Raw genomic sequence first — 12,125 nt, 5'->3', positions numbered from 1 at the left:
GCACATATGGATGCGGCTATTTTCCGAACTGTTCAGGGTATCCCAATTCATGCTACGAAGTCTTTTATGGAAGAGGCTAAATCGGAGTTTGATCGGATTAAGGGTCTGAAGGAAGAATTGGAGGTGAAGTTGGCAAAGGTAGAAAAGGAACTGGAGGGTGAGAAGGCTAGCTCTATCGCCTTGGCGGCTTCCTTGAAGTTGGCTGAGGACATGGCATTGAAGCACAAGGATAGCTATGTTTCAGCTTATAGGGAGTTGGTACATCTCCGAGATGACTTGGAAACTTCTCGGGTTAATTATGCCGAGCTCCGGGGTCACCTTGTGGGCAGCGTGACTGCCGCCTATGAGAACCTGATGGAGCAGTTCTAGATTGTTGCCCCTGATGCCGATTTGCTCTCGTTAGTCTTGACAACATAGTAAAGGATGGCAAGATTGTCCCGGATGATCCCGATGATGACATTGAACCTCCTCCTGCGCCTCCTCTTAAAGCTTCTGCTATGCCGATTTCTTCAGCCCCCTCGATCGTAGTTGAGCCAGATCTTGATTGTCAGATCTTGAATCGAGGCGACGGGACAGTGGATGCAGTGCATCTCCAGACTCGTCCTCCTTCACCTCATGTTGATGCCACTAGTGGAGGACCTCCGAATTCTCTTTAATTATCTTTGGTATATTTTGGTATAGCCCGGCCTGTGGGCTTTTGAACTTTTTATTTTGTAAAGCCTGCTTCTGACTTTGGGTACTTCTCCAGTTGCTTTCGCTTTAGCAACTTTATTTTCGTTAAATAAAGTAGTCACCAGACTTGATGGTTTCTTGAGTTTGTTACTGCGACTTGTGTTTGGATTGGACCTTTATTTGCTTTATGTTTGTAGCCCGACCTCTTGTTAAGTCTGAATCCACCTTGTGTGTTGGTCTTCTTTCTTTGTCCCGAAGTTATCTTCAACAATCCATTTCTGTCGGACCTTTTCTGAGGTCTCTTATTAGGATTTGCTTTTTGAGGTTTTCGGGTGGCCATCATGTCGAGCTTTTATGAGTCCTTTCTGTAATTCTCCTACCTGGTCCTTGTTCAATCATCTTTTCAGAGATTACTTGATAACTCTTTGTCTTTTGTGCCGACTTTGTCATGTTGGGTTCTTCTGAGTTATTTTCTGTAGCTATATTTTTCCGGACCGACTTTGTCACGTCGAGTTACTTGATAATCCTCTTTTTTGGACCTTATTTTAGGTCTCTTTCAGGGATCGTCTTTTTGTAACTTTATCTTTCTGGGCCGACTTTGTCACGTCGAGCCCTTGTCGAGTTACTTGATAATCCTCTTTTTTTGGACCTTGTTTTAGGTCTCTTTCAGGGACTATCTTTTTGTAACTTTATCTTTCTGGGCTGACTTTGTCACGTCGAGCCCTTGTCGAGTTACTTGATAATCCTCTTTTTTGGACCTTGTTTTAGGTCTCTTTCAGGGACTATCTTTTTGTAACTTTATCTTTCCGAGCCGACATAATATAGGTGGCTGTCCCAGAAATTTTTTGAAGTCTTGGAAGGCTTGCTCGCATTCAATTGTCCATTCAAACTCCTTTCCCTTCCTTAGAGTGGCGTAGAAGGGGAGAGATCTTATTGCGGATCCCGTCAGGAATCTGGAAAAGGTTGCTAGCGCCCGTTGAGTTGTTGTACCTTTTTTATACAAGTCGGGCTTTTCATGTCGAGTACGACCCTGCACTTGTCCAGGTTTGCCTCGATTCCTCTCTGTTTGATCATAAAACCCAAGAATTTACCAGCTTCTACTGTGAAGGTACATTTTGTGGGATGCCGTGTCATCTTATGGTGTTGAATACTTGTGTCAGGTCGGATAATAACATCTCTTCGTTTTACGTCTTCACTAGCATGTCGTCTACGTAGACCTCCATGATCTTTCCGATGTGATCTGAAAAAACTTTGTTCATTAATCTTTGGTAAGTTGCTCCCGCATTTTTGAGACCGAAGGGCATAACAATGTAGCAGTAATTTGCCTTTGGGTTAAGAAAGAGGTTTTTTCTTGGTCGGGTGGGTACATTGGGATTTGGTTATATCCCGAGTATACGTCCATAAAGGAGCGGTATTTGTATCCGGAGGAGGCATCTACCAGTACGTCTATGTTTGGGAGCGGATAAGGATCTTTCGGGCAAGCTTTGTTGAGATCGGTATAGTCGGTGCACATTCTCCACATCCCATTTGACTTTTTTACCAAAACGACATTAGCAAGCCATAGCGGGTATTTGACTTTTCTTATGAAGCCTGCCTCCAGTAGAGCTCGTACCTGTTCTTCCACTTCTTGAGAGCGTTCTGGTCCTAGCTTTCTGCGCCTTTGTTGTATCAGCCGAGATCCTGGGTAGATTGCTAGCTTGTGGCACATTAGTATGGGATCTATGCCTGGCATGTCTGCGGCCTTCCACGCAAAGAGGTCGGCGTTGTCGCGTAGGAGCTATATGAGTGATTCTTTTATGTCCCCTTTTAGGAGTGTGCCGACGTTGGTTGTTTGGTCCGGGGTGTTCCCGATTTGGATTTTCTCTATTTCTCCTTTAGGTTATGGGTGGAGCTCCTCCCGCCTCCGAACCCCACCGAGCTCAATTGTGTTGAATTCTTCTCCTCTGCCTCTAAGGTTTTGACTCTCATTGTAACAGTAGCGCGCCATCTTCTGATTTGCTTTATCGTGGCTATTCCTCCTGTAGTTGGGAACTTCATGCATAGATGCGGAGTCGAGACTATTGCACCGAGCTGATTTAACGTTGTCCGACCTATTAGGGCGTTGTAAGCAGAACTTACGTTGACTACGATGTAATCTATTTTGAGTGTTCTTGACTGACTTCCTTTTCCAAAAGTTATATGAAGTGAGATGTATCCCATTAGTTGGACTGGGTATCTCTTAGCCCGAACAGGCTGTCCGGGTATGCTCTGAGTTCTTTCTCTTCCAAGCCGAGTTTGTCGAAAGCAGTTATGAATAAGATATCGGCAGAGCTCCCCTGGTTTATTAACGTGCGGTGAAGATTTGTGTTTGCCAGTATAATAGTGATGACCATGGGATCGTCATGCCCTGTTGTAACGCCGGATGCGTCTTCCTTGGTAAAAGTGATCACCGGGATGTCGGGTGCTTTCTCCTTTTCGGCGACGTGATATACGTCTTTGAGATGTCTTTTGTGATATGATTTGGAGATTCCTCCCTCGGCAAACCCACCGTGTATCATGTGAACATGTCTTTCTGGCGTTTGAGATGACCGCACGGTCGGTCCGACATCTTCTGCTCTTCTTTTTTTCTTTGATCATCATCATGGGTGGCCAGATATCGATCTAGCTTTCCTTCTCGTACGAGCTTTTCTATGACGTTTTTTAAGTCAAAACACTCATTGGTGAAGTGCCCGCGGATCCGATGGTTTTCACAATATTCAGCCCGGTTTCCTCCACCTTTTTTGCCTTTAAGTGGTCGAGCTAGTGGTATTTTTTCTATGTTGCAAACCTCTCTGTAGACATCCACAAGAGACACCCGAAGAGGGGTGTAATTGTGGTATTTTTTGATTTTCTCTCTATGGCAATCTTCTTTCTTTCTGGAATCTTTGTCTTTATCCCGAGAGGTGAACCCGGTCTTTGAGGTCTCTCCTAATCGGGAGTTTTCTTCCATGTTGATGTACTTTTCCACTCGTTCTTACACCTCGTTCAGAGATGTGGGGTACTTCTTTGATATAGATTGACTAAAAGACCCTTCTCGTAGGCCATTAATGAGGCCCATGATAGCGGCTTCTGTTGGCAGGTTTGTATATCCAGGCATGTCTTGTTGAATCTCTCCATGTAGTTGCGCAGGGTTTCCCTTTCACCTTGTCCGATTCCTAGTAAGCTTGGCGCATGTTTAGCTTTGTCCTTTTAGATGGAAAATCTGGCCAGGAACTTCTTGGCCATGTCATCAAAACTCGAGATGGATCTTGGAGGGAGTTTGTCGAACCATATAATTGTTGTTTTTGTTAAAGTAGTTGGAAAGGCTTTGCAACGAACTGCATCTGAAGCGTCCGTGAGATACATTCTACTCCTAAAGTTGCTGAGATGATGGCTGGAATCCGTAGTGCCGTCATACAAGGTCATGTCTGGGAGTTTAAAGTCTTTTGGGATTCTTGTCTTCATGATCTCCTTGGTCAATGGATCTTGCTCCTTGCGGGTGCTATCTTCAGGAGTGGATCAGCCGGCTTAGTCTTGACATCGGCTTCAAGTTTTAGGAGTTTGTTCTCAAATTCCCGACTTCGCCTTATTTCTCTTTGTAGGTCCTTCTCAGCCTTTCGTTGGCGTAGAGCTTCTTCCTCAAGTTGTTTTAGCCGATCTTGAAACGCATCCATGGCTCCCTCGTTTGGGGAGTTCTTTTTGTTGATTTGGGGAGTATCTTTTGGTGTAGTGTCCGCGTTTTTTTGCGGCATTCTATCCTCTAGATCTGAGTCGTGGTTGTTGTCATGGTCGTCCACCATGGTGCTGGGATGACTTCCAGGTTCCCCAACAACGGCGCCAATGTTCCGAGGGTTACCTGAAACTAGAGGTCAATCTCGGACGAGATCTTCTATGCTGGTCAGAGCTACGGAGTCCGATCTGATGATGGTGGTTGGAGTCATTGTGTCCAACTCGTTGGACTTGGTGATGATGCTGATCCTTCGTCCTTGGAGGGTGGGGGGTACCTGCAAGGGACTCCGATGCTTAAGTTAGCAAGGGTATTAAGCAGGTATTGAGTAGAATCAGAGTATGAGTTATACCTGGGTGCTCCAGTGTATTTATAATGGTGTAGGGTGACCTTCTTAGATAAGATAAGTTAGTTATCTTATCTTATCGTTATCTTATCTTCAAGTGAGGTCATCTTTATCTTCAAGGGAACCGCCCTTCTCTCTGTAGGCTTGGGCTGCCTTAGGATTTAGGGCGTGTTCCTCTACTTGGACCCTTCTTTGGGCTTTCCTGGTGACTTGGCCGAGCTCTTTGGAAAGAGGTCGGGTTGCCTTGACCTGAAGAGGTCGGTCGCTTTGTCTGTCGAACATCCCGGGTCGGACAGCTCGACCCAGGGTATGAACATGTAGCAACAGATGAAACTTGCATACCTTCCAAGTGCTAAGTGATGACATTGATCTGCTGAGACATAGCTTTGTTCTGAGGCAAAATAGCATCCAACTCCATGACATATTTCTTCACGATTCTTTCTAAAGAATATAAGTACTGATTATTGGCCACCAACTCTATCAAATTCAAGGCCTCATCAGTGGTCTTCATATGCAAAAAACCTATTGCAGAATTATCCAAAGAAAGTCTCAAAGCCGGAGTGATACCATCATAGAAAATATATAATTGTACCCAATCCGCAAACATGTCCAGAGAGTACTTTCTCACCATGGCATAGAGATACTCACCTTCAAGCTGTCTGAATGTCAGTCCTCAGCTTAGTCAACCTCTGGGGTGAAAAGAATTTGGTTAAGAACTTACTAACCAAATCCGTCCAGGTTGCTGTACTTTCATTAGGTTGTGTTTGAAGCCACTGACTAGCTCGATCCCTCATAGTAAAACGGAATAACAACATCCTGTAGACATCAGCGGGAACCCCATTGTCTTAATTGCATATGAATAGGTTGGGTCCTCCTGAGGGCTTCCACTAAACTCACAATTTTGCTAGACCAAAGTAATGAGTTGAGGTTTCAACTCAAAGTTGTTAGCATACACAACCAGTGGTACAATGCTTCCCACACAATTTCCAGGATTGGGGTTAGTACACGACCCCAGAGTTCTTCTAATTGGCGCGACATTGTTGGGGATATTGACCACAAGTTTCTCAGTATTATTAACCATACTAAATTTAGCTTCCTCTTCAAACTCATCTCCAAAGATCTCTTGAACTTCCTGAGCTCTAGCTTGTTTTCTTTGTCACTGAAGAGTTTTCTCAATCTTAAGGTCATTCAAAAAAGGTTCTTGAATCTTGTTTCTCTGCATAAACAACTAGAAACAAGGAAAAGTGGGATTCTCAATGTCACAGTAAAGAGAACCCCGGTGAAGCACACAGAAATAAAAGAGACATAAATAATAAATTAAAGTGGAAAAAATTAAAGAACAATAAAAATAAAAAATGAAAAAAGTTTAATATTAAAAAGAAGAACAGAAATAAACAAAGAAAAGGTCTAATCTATGAAACTAATCAACAAGTAGTTGTTAGTCATAGTTAATCCCTGGCAGCAGCGCCAAAAACTTGGTGTGGATTTTCCAAACCACAACTTACCGGAAAGTGCACTAAGTCGTGCCAAGTAATAACCTCAGGTAAGTGAGTATCGATCCCATGAGGATTAGGGGTGTACATAAAAAAAACCAAAATATGGTTAACCAGTTAAAAAATCATAACCATATTTTGGTTAACCAATTTAATAAAACAATTTTAAAAACCATATCCTTATTTTTTAAAATTGGTTAACCAAAACTAAATTAAAAAACCGATTTTTAATCGGTTATCTAAAACCAAAACCAAATTAAAAGAAAATCCTAATTCGAAACCTAATTTCAAAACGAAAAAACCTCTTTCAATTTTCACTCTTTACTGCTTCTCCAGTTCTTCTCTGTACACTGCCGTCAACAGTTCTTCTCCTCTGCCTCTCACTGGAGCTCGCCAGTCATTCGTTCGACATCTACCTCTTTGAGTATTCACTTTGATTCATGAATCTGTCTCTCTGCCTCGACCTCTCATTCTTGCCGCAAGAGTATCTCTCTTTTTTGGTTCTCTTCTTCTTTCATCGGTTGCTCGTCGGAGCTCATCAATTGAGGTAAGCCTCCTCCTTGCCCTTGGTTATGAGTTCTGAGTTTTCTCCTAAGTTTGTTATCTGGATTTTTTCTATTTTGTTGATTTATTCTTCTTGTTCCTTCATTAGTATACTTCTAACTTCTTCATTCCAATGGATTAAAAATGTGCAAATTTTAAAATCTCTCAGTATTGAACTCTTCATTTCAAAGGATCCTGTTGTAAGTTTCTTCTTCATTTTGGTACACTTTTTGATTGATTATAACTTAATTAATTTGTATAAATTGAATGGAGAATTGTTGTTTTAATTACCTGTCTCATTGAATGGAGAATTGTTGTTCTAGCTTCTGCATTATGCTGTGTTTTCACAACATTAAACTATAGTACCCCGTCGATTATTCCTCCATTTTGAAGATCCAGCATTAGAATGTCCACATGTGTTTTTCTTCTTATAAAGACAAATGAATAAAGTCACTTATTTTTTCATCAAACTCATAATTTGGCCACAGATTTCAATTAAAATGGGTTGTAAGATCACTTTGAATAATCATAAATTTGTTACCATGATCCCACCAATAATCAAATCACCCTTTCTAACAGTAATTAAGGGTTCTGGCTAATCCTAATCTTTATTCTGTAAATTATGTAATATGCACAGCCTTAATTTAGTATTTCAACAAGTTGTTTTGTACTTTCAAACCCTTGTTTTTGAACTTGTTTCACTCTTAGTGTATGAGAACCTGTTTCTACAAACTAAAAAAAGTTTAGTAACTATCTTAGTAGTGCAGAATCATGAATAGTCAAAGACTATTGGACATAAAGAGTAAAGGGAAATGGAACACATGCTGAGAATTAAGGATTATAAGTAACAAAGATTTTAATTGTACTTTGCTTTTAGTACTGTTATAGTTGAAAGGTCTTTGCTTTTCATTGTTTTTGTGTTTTTGGGTCAAGTATGTGCATGTGAGTATGGAGTTTGAGCATACTTTTGTTTGAATATTTAGAGCTTCGAGTGAAGAGTAAAGAGCTACAAACTTGCTTTTTCTCATACTGCTCCATAGATTAAATGGCCTCTTTTTATACAACGGAATGGAATCACTTTCATTTTTTGTGTAACTTTTGAATCTGGTCTAAATTCATGAAATATTGCAACATAAACTTAGTTTCCCATTTGATTTACCCTGCACTCTAGGAATAATTTGAATTTTTCCTTTACATGTTGACTGTGCTTACTACCAAGTTGTAATTTGATGCCATAAATATGGAAAAATAATTATGCTTATGTCATATTGTTATGTTTTTTTATGGTGAAATTATAAAAGGATACTAGAAACGACAGTCCTTGTTTATGCCATTCTTAAAACGATTGTGAATATCAACCATTTTAATTGCATACCCATGCTTCAATACCTACTTTCAAATTTTGTTCTTTTGATGAACAATGCACCATATTACATATAGCAATTATATAGTTGCACTTAAGGTAGAATTTTAGTCAGGTGTTTTGTAACTAATGAATATATTTTCCTATAAGTGTTAATCTTATTACCTTTAACTAAACACGAATTGGTTTCAGGTACATGTATATATTGTTTGAACTTTGCTTTGTGCTTGATAACTAGTCCATTCTGTAAGAAGCTAATGTTCTATGAATTAATTTGTTTTTGGTGCTAGTATGCTATATGGATATTCATTTTAATTTGTATATATTTATAGATTTAATATTGTTGAAGTATTTAATAATTATATTTTATGGCTTCTTATTCAGAGTCTGCAGAGCATCCGGCTTCTACATTACCTTCTCTCCCAACCTTATCATCTGAACGCAAAAATCGATCAACAGTTTGGGACCACTTCAAGGGAACCCTTGATGATGAAAATAAGGCTCAATGTCAAAACTGTTTGACAGTGATCAAGTGTGTGAATGGAACAAGTGCAATAAGATCACATTTAAAGATTTACACAAGTAATCCCAGTTCAGATAGAGGCAAACGCCAGAAAATAGGCACTTCGCCTAGTCCAGAAGCACAAGTGGGTAGGTTTGATGCAGAATGTGCTCCGAAAAAATTGATATCAATGTTTGTTCACGAGGGGCTTCCTTTTTGATTTGTAGAAAGTCAAGGATTTAAAGAATATTCGGCAGCCTTGCAACCAGGATTCAATATTCTTTCACGTGTTACATTGGCATGTGACATCTTGATGCTCAATGAAACAAAGAAGGTTCAACTTCAAACATACTTTTCCAAATACGAAGGAAGAGTTTGTCTTACGATTGATAACTGGAGTTTGTGTCAGAATATAGCGTATATGTGTTTGACTGCTCATTCCATCGATGTAGACTGGAAGTTACAAAAGAAAATATTAAATTTTTGCCAAGTAGCTAGCCACACGGGAGAGATTCTGGCTCAAAATTTTGAAGCTTTCTTGAATAGCTAGAAGTTGTACAAGATTATGAGTTTGACAGTTGATAACGCATCGTCTAACGATGTTGACAGTTGATAACGCATCGTCTAACGATGTATGAGTTATGTATTTACAAAGAAGGCTGATTTCTTGGAAGAGTTCAGTTTTGAATGGAAAGTATCTCCATATGCAGTGTTGTGCGCATATTTTAAACTTGATTGTGAAGGATGGATTAAAGAAGATTGATGATTTGGTCGCCAAAATTTGAGATGCTATGAAGTATGTTGGATCTTCAAATTCAAGATTAACTAGGTTCAAAGCATGTATTGCATAAGAGAATATTCCACATAAAAGTCTTGTTTGCATAGATGTTGAAATGCGATGGAACTCTACATACTTGATGTTAGTAGCCGCCTTAAAACATCAGAAGGAATTTGAACTATTAGAGATGCAAGACAAAAAGTTTGTTGAAGAATTAATCAAGGGAAGAAGGGTACCTTCAATTCAAGATAGGGATTATGCTAAGTCTGTCTTATGTCACGAATAATTTATACATGAAAGAAGTGTTTGCTCTTGGAAGGAGGATTCAATAATATCGTGATGATGATGATTTGATCATAAGTCTTGTGGCAAGTAAGATGAAAGCAAAATACAACAAGTATTGGGAAAATGCAAAAACTATTAACATGTTGTTAATTGCTGTAGTTCTAGATCCTTACCAAAAATTGGATTATGTTAAGTGGGGCCTAGTTAATTTTTTTGGTGTGTCGAAGTGGGCGGTGAATTGAAGACAAAGTTGTCTTCTTGTCTTCATTCACTTTATAATTTATATCAAAGTGTAGATGATGGAAACCAAGATGATATCCTCTCTAAACCGAATGCAAGTGATCAAGCCAAAGAAATTTATGATATGGGGTTATATCGCCATTCAACTAGTCGCAAATCCAATCTTAAATTTGAGCTTGATCATTACTTGAATGAAGATTGTGAGACAGATGCTAAGCCTTTGGATATTTTAGGATGGTGGAAGGTTAACTCGAATCGGTTTTTCATCTTAGCAAATATAGCACAGGACATATTGGCTATACCAGTTTCAGCAGTAGCTTCCGAGTTTACTTTTAGTATGGGAGAAAGAATCATTGATTAATATCGTAGCTTATTGACTCATAAGATGGTAGAAGCCCTTGTATGCACCGAAGATTGGCTTAAAGGAGACTTTTTCTCTTCTCTTGTACCTGAGAATTTTGAAGAGCTTGAAAAATTCAAGCAAGGTAAATTGAATATTAGATGTCTCTTAAATATATCATATGATAATTTATCAATTCCAGTATCTATCTTATAGTTTTTCACTGTCAGTTACCTTGATATATATAGTTTTTTTTTTGCATATTTGATTATATCAGAGAACATTACTTGTTTAGTGTGTCCAGGTTCAATTGCGCTTGAGGATGACTAGAAAATCTTGATTTTTTAGGTTTTCTTTAGTTATGTTATAAACACTTAGGTATTATACTTAATGTTCAAATGTTTTAAATAAGTTGGAGGAGTTAATTACTTATTTTTATTCTTATTTCAATTTTTGTTCTTGCTACTCGTATTCTAAAACTATTTTAGAAATGGAAGTGGTGAAGCTGTGAATGCACATTATTCAGCAATGTTTGATGGGTTTGCCAATTGGCATATAATGATTTAAATCTTGTTGCTATTGGTTCAACTCTTGCATCATTGAAAATTTATGCTACTCAAATATGGCACCAGTTAAAGAGGGGTGATAAAAAGTGTGATGATTTTACAAAGAAAAATAGGTTAATAGATGTTCTATGGTTTAGTGAGAGGGAAAGTACATGATAAACCACTATTTTATGGTTTATCTTGTGCTAAATTGAGTGAATTTTATCAATCCTTAATACACTTATTCATGTAAACTGCATGGTTTTACAAATCCTTCCTAATTTTGTTCCATGATTGAAAACTTGCTTCCTAAACCTTTAAATTGTTAATTTTTAATTCTCCTTTATTACCATTCGATACCGTGATATGTTTGTGAAGTATTTTTAGGTTTACAGGGCATGAATGGCTTAAAGGATGAAGAGGAGGCATGCCAAAGTGGAAGGAACACAAGAAACTCAAGAGATTAAAAGCGAGGAGCAACGCGCACACATGGCTGATGGGTGCACGCGCATTGGCCCATTTCACAGCGACGTGTACGCGTGACAAGCGCAAACGACCAGCGACGCGTATGCATGGCCGACGCGTACGCGTGACAGAATTATGTTCTTTTTTTATTGTCCCACTTATTTTGCTTCATACGATAGCCCTTCATAGAAGATGTGTAGTTGAACCCATTCATTGAACATATCTGGAGGGCACTTCCTCGTCAATTCTTTGAACCTCTCCCATGCCTCATAAAGTGTTTCACTATCTTGCTGTCTGAAGGTTTACACCTCAGTTCTCAATATATTGACTCTCTGTGAAGGATAGAATCTTGCTAGAAACTTATTCACAACCTCATCCCAAGTGGTCAAGCTCTCCTTGGGAAATGCTTCTAACCACTTTGCTGCCTTATCTCTGTGAGGAAAAGGAAACAAATGTAGTTTGTAGGTGTCAGGGTGTCCGCCATTGAACTTTATAGTGTTGCAAATCCTCAAGAATGTAGTGAGATGTTGGTTTGGGTCCTCTTAGGCACCCCCTCCATATGAACAATTATTCTGGACAAGTGTGATGAGTTGAGGTTTTAACTCAAAGTTGTTAGCATGAATTGTTGGCTTCAGGATGCTACTGCCACAGTTTCATGGGTTTGGGTTGATGTAAGAACCTAAGACTCTCCTCTCTTGCCCAACATGATTGCCATCATATTCTCCAACATGGTTATGCACCTCTTCCTCCATAGTAGCTCTCAAATCTTCCTTCACTACTTCCTCTCCAACTATGCCTTTACCTCTTGCTTCCATCCTTAATCTAAGGA

General features: G+C 39.3%; 1 non-coding gene across 1 annotated transcript; it reads left to right on the top strand.

Moving 5' to 3' along the window:
- Positions 1-11,513: 11,513 nt before the first annotated feature.
- Positions 11,514-11,619, top strand: LOC112715028 (small nucleolar RNA R71). The gene has a single exon (XR_003159443.1). It is a non-coding gene; the product is annotated as a small nucleolar RNA R71 (small nucleolar RNA).
- The last annotated feature ends 506 nt before the right edge of the window (positions 11,620-12,125 follow it).

This window comes from Arachis hypogaea, chromosome 1 (assembly GCF_003086295.3).
Source record: "Arachis hypogaea cultivar Tifrunner chromosome 1, arahy.Tifrunner.gnm2.J5K5, whole genome shotgun sequence".
NCBI classification, from domain to species: domain Eukaryota; kingdom Viridiplantae; phylum Streptophyta; class Magnoliopsida; order Fabales; family Fabaceae; genus Arachis; species Arachis hypogaea.
The sequence above is the reverse complement of the archived record's forward strand: the minus strand, read 5'-3'. Positions and strand labels throughout refer to the sequence as shown.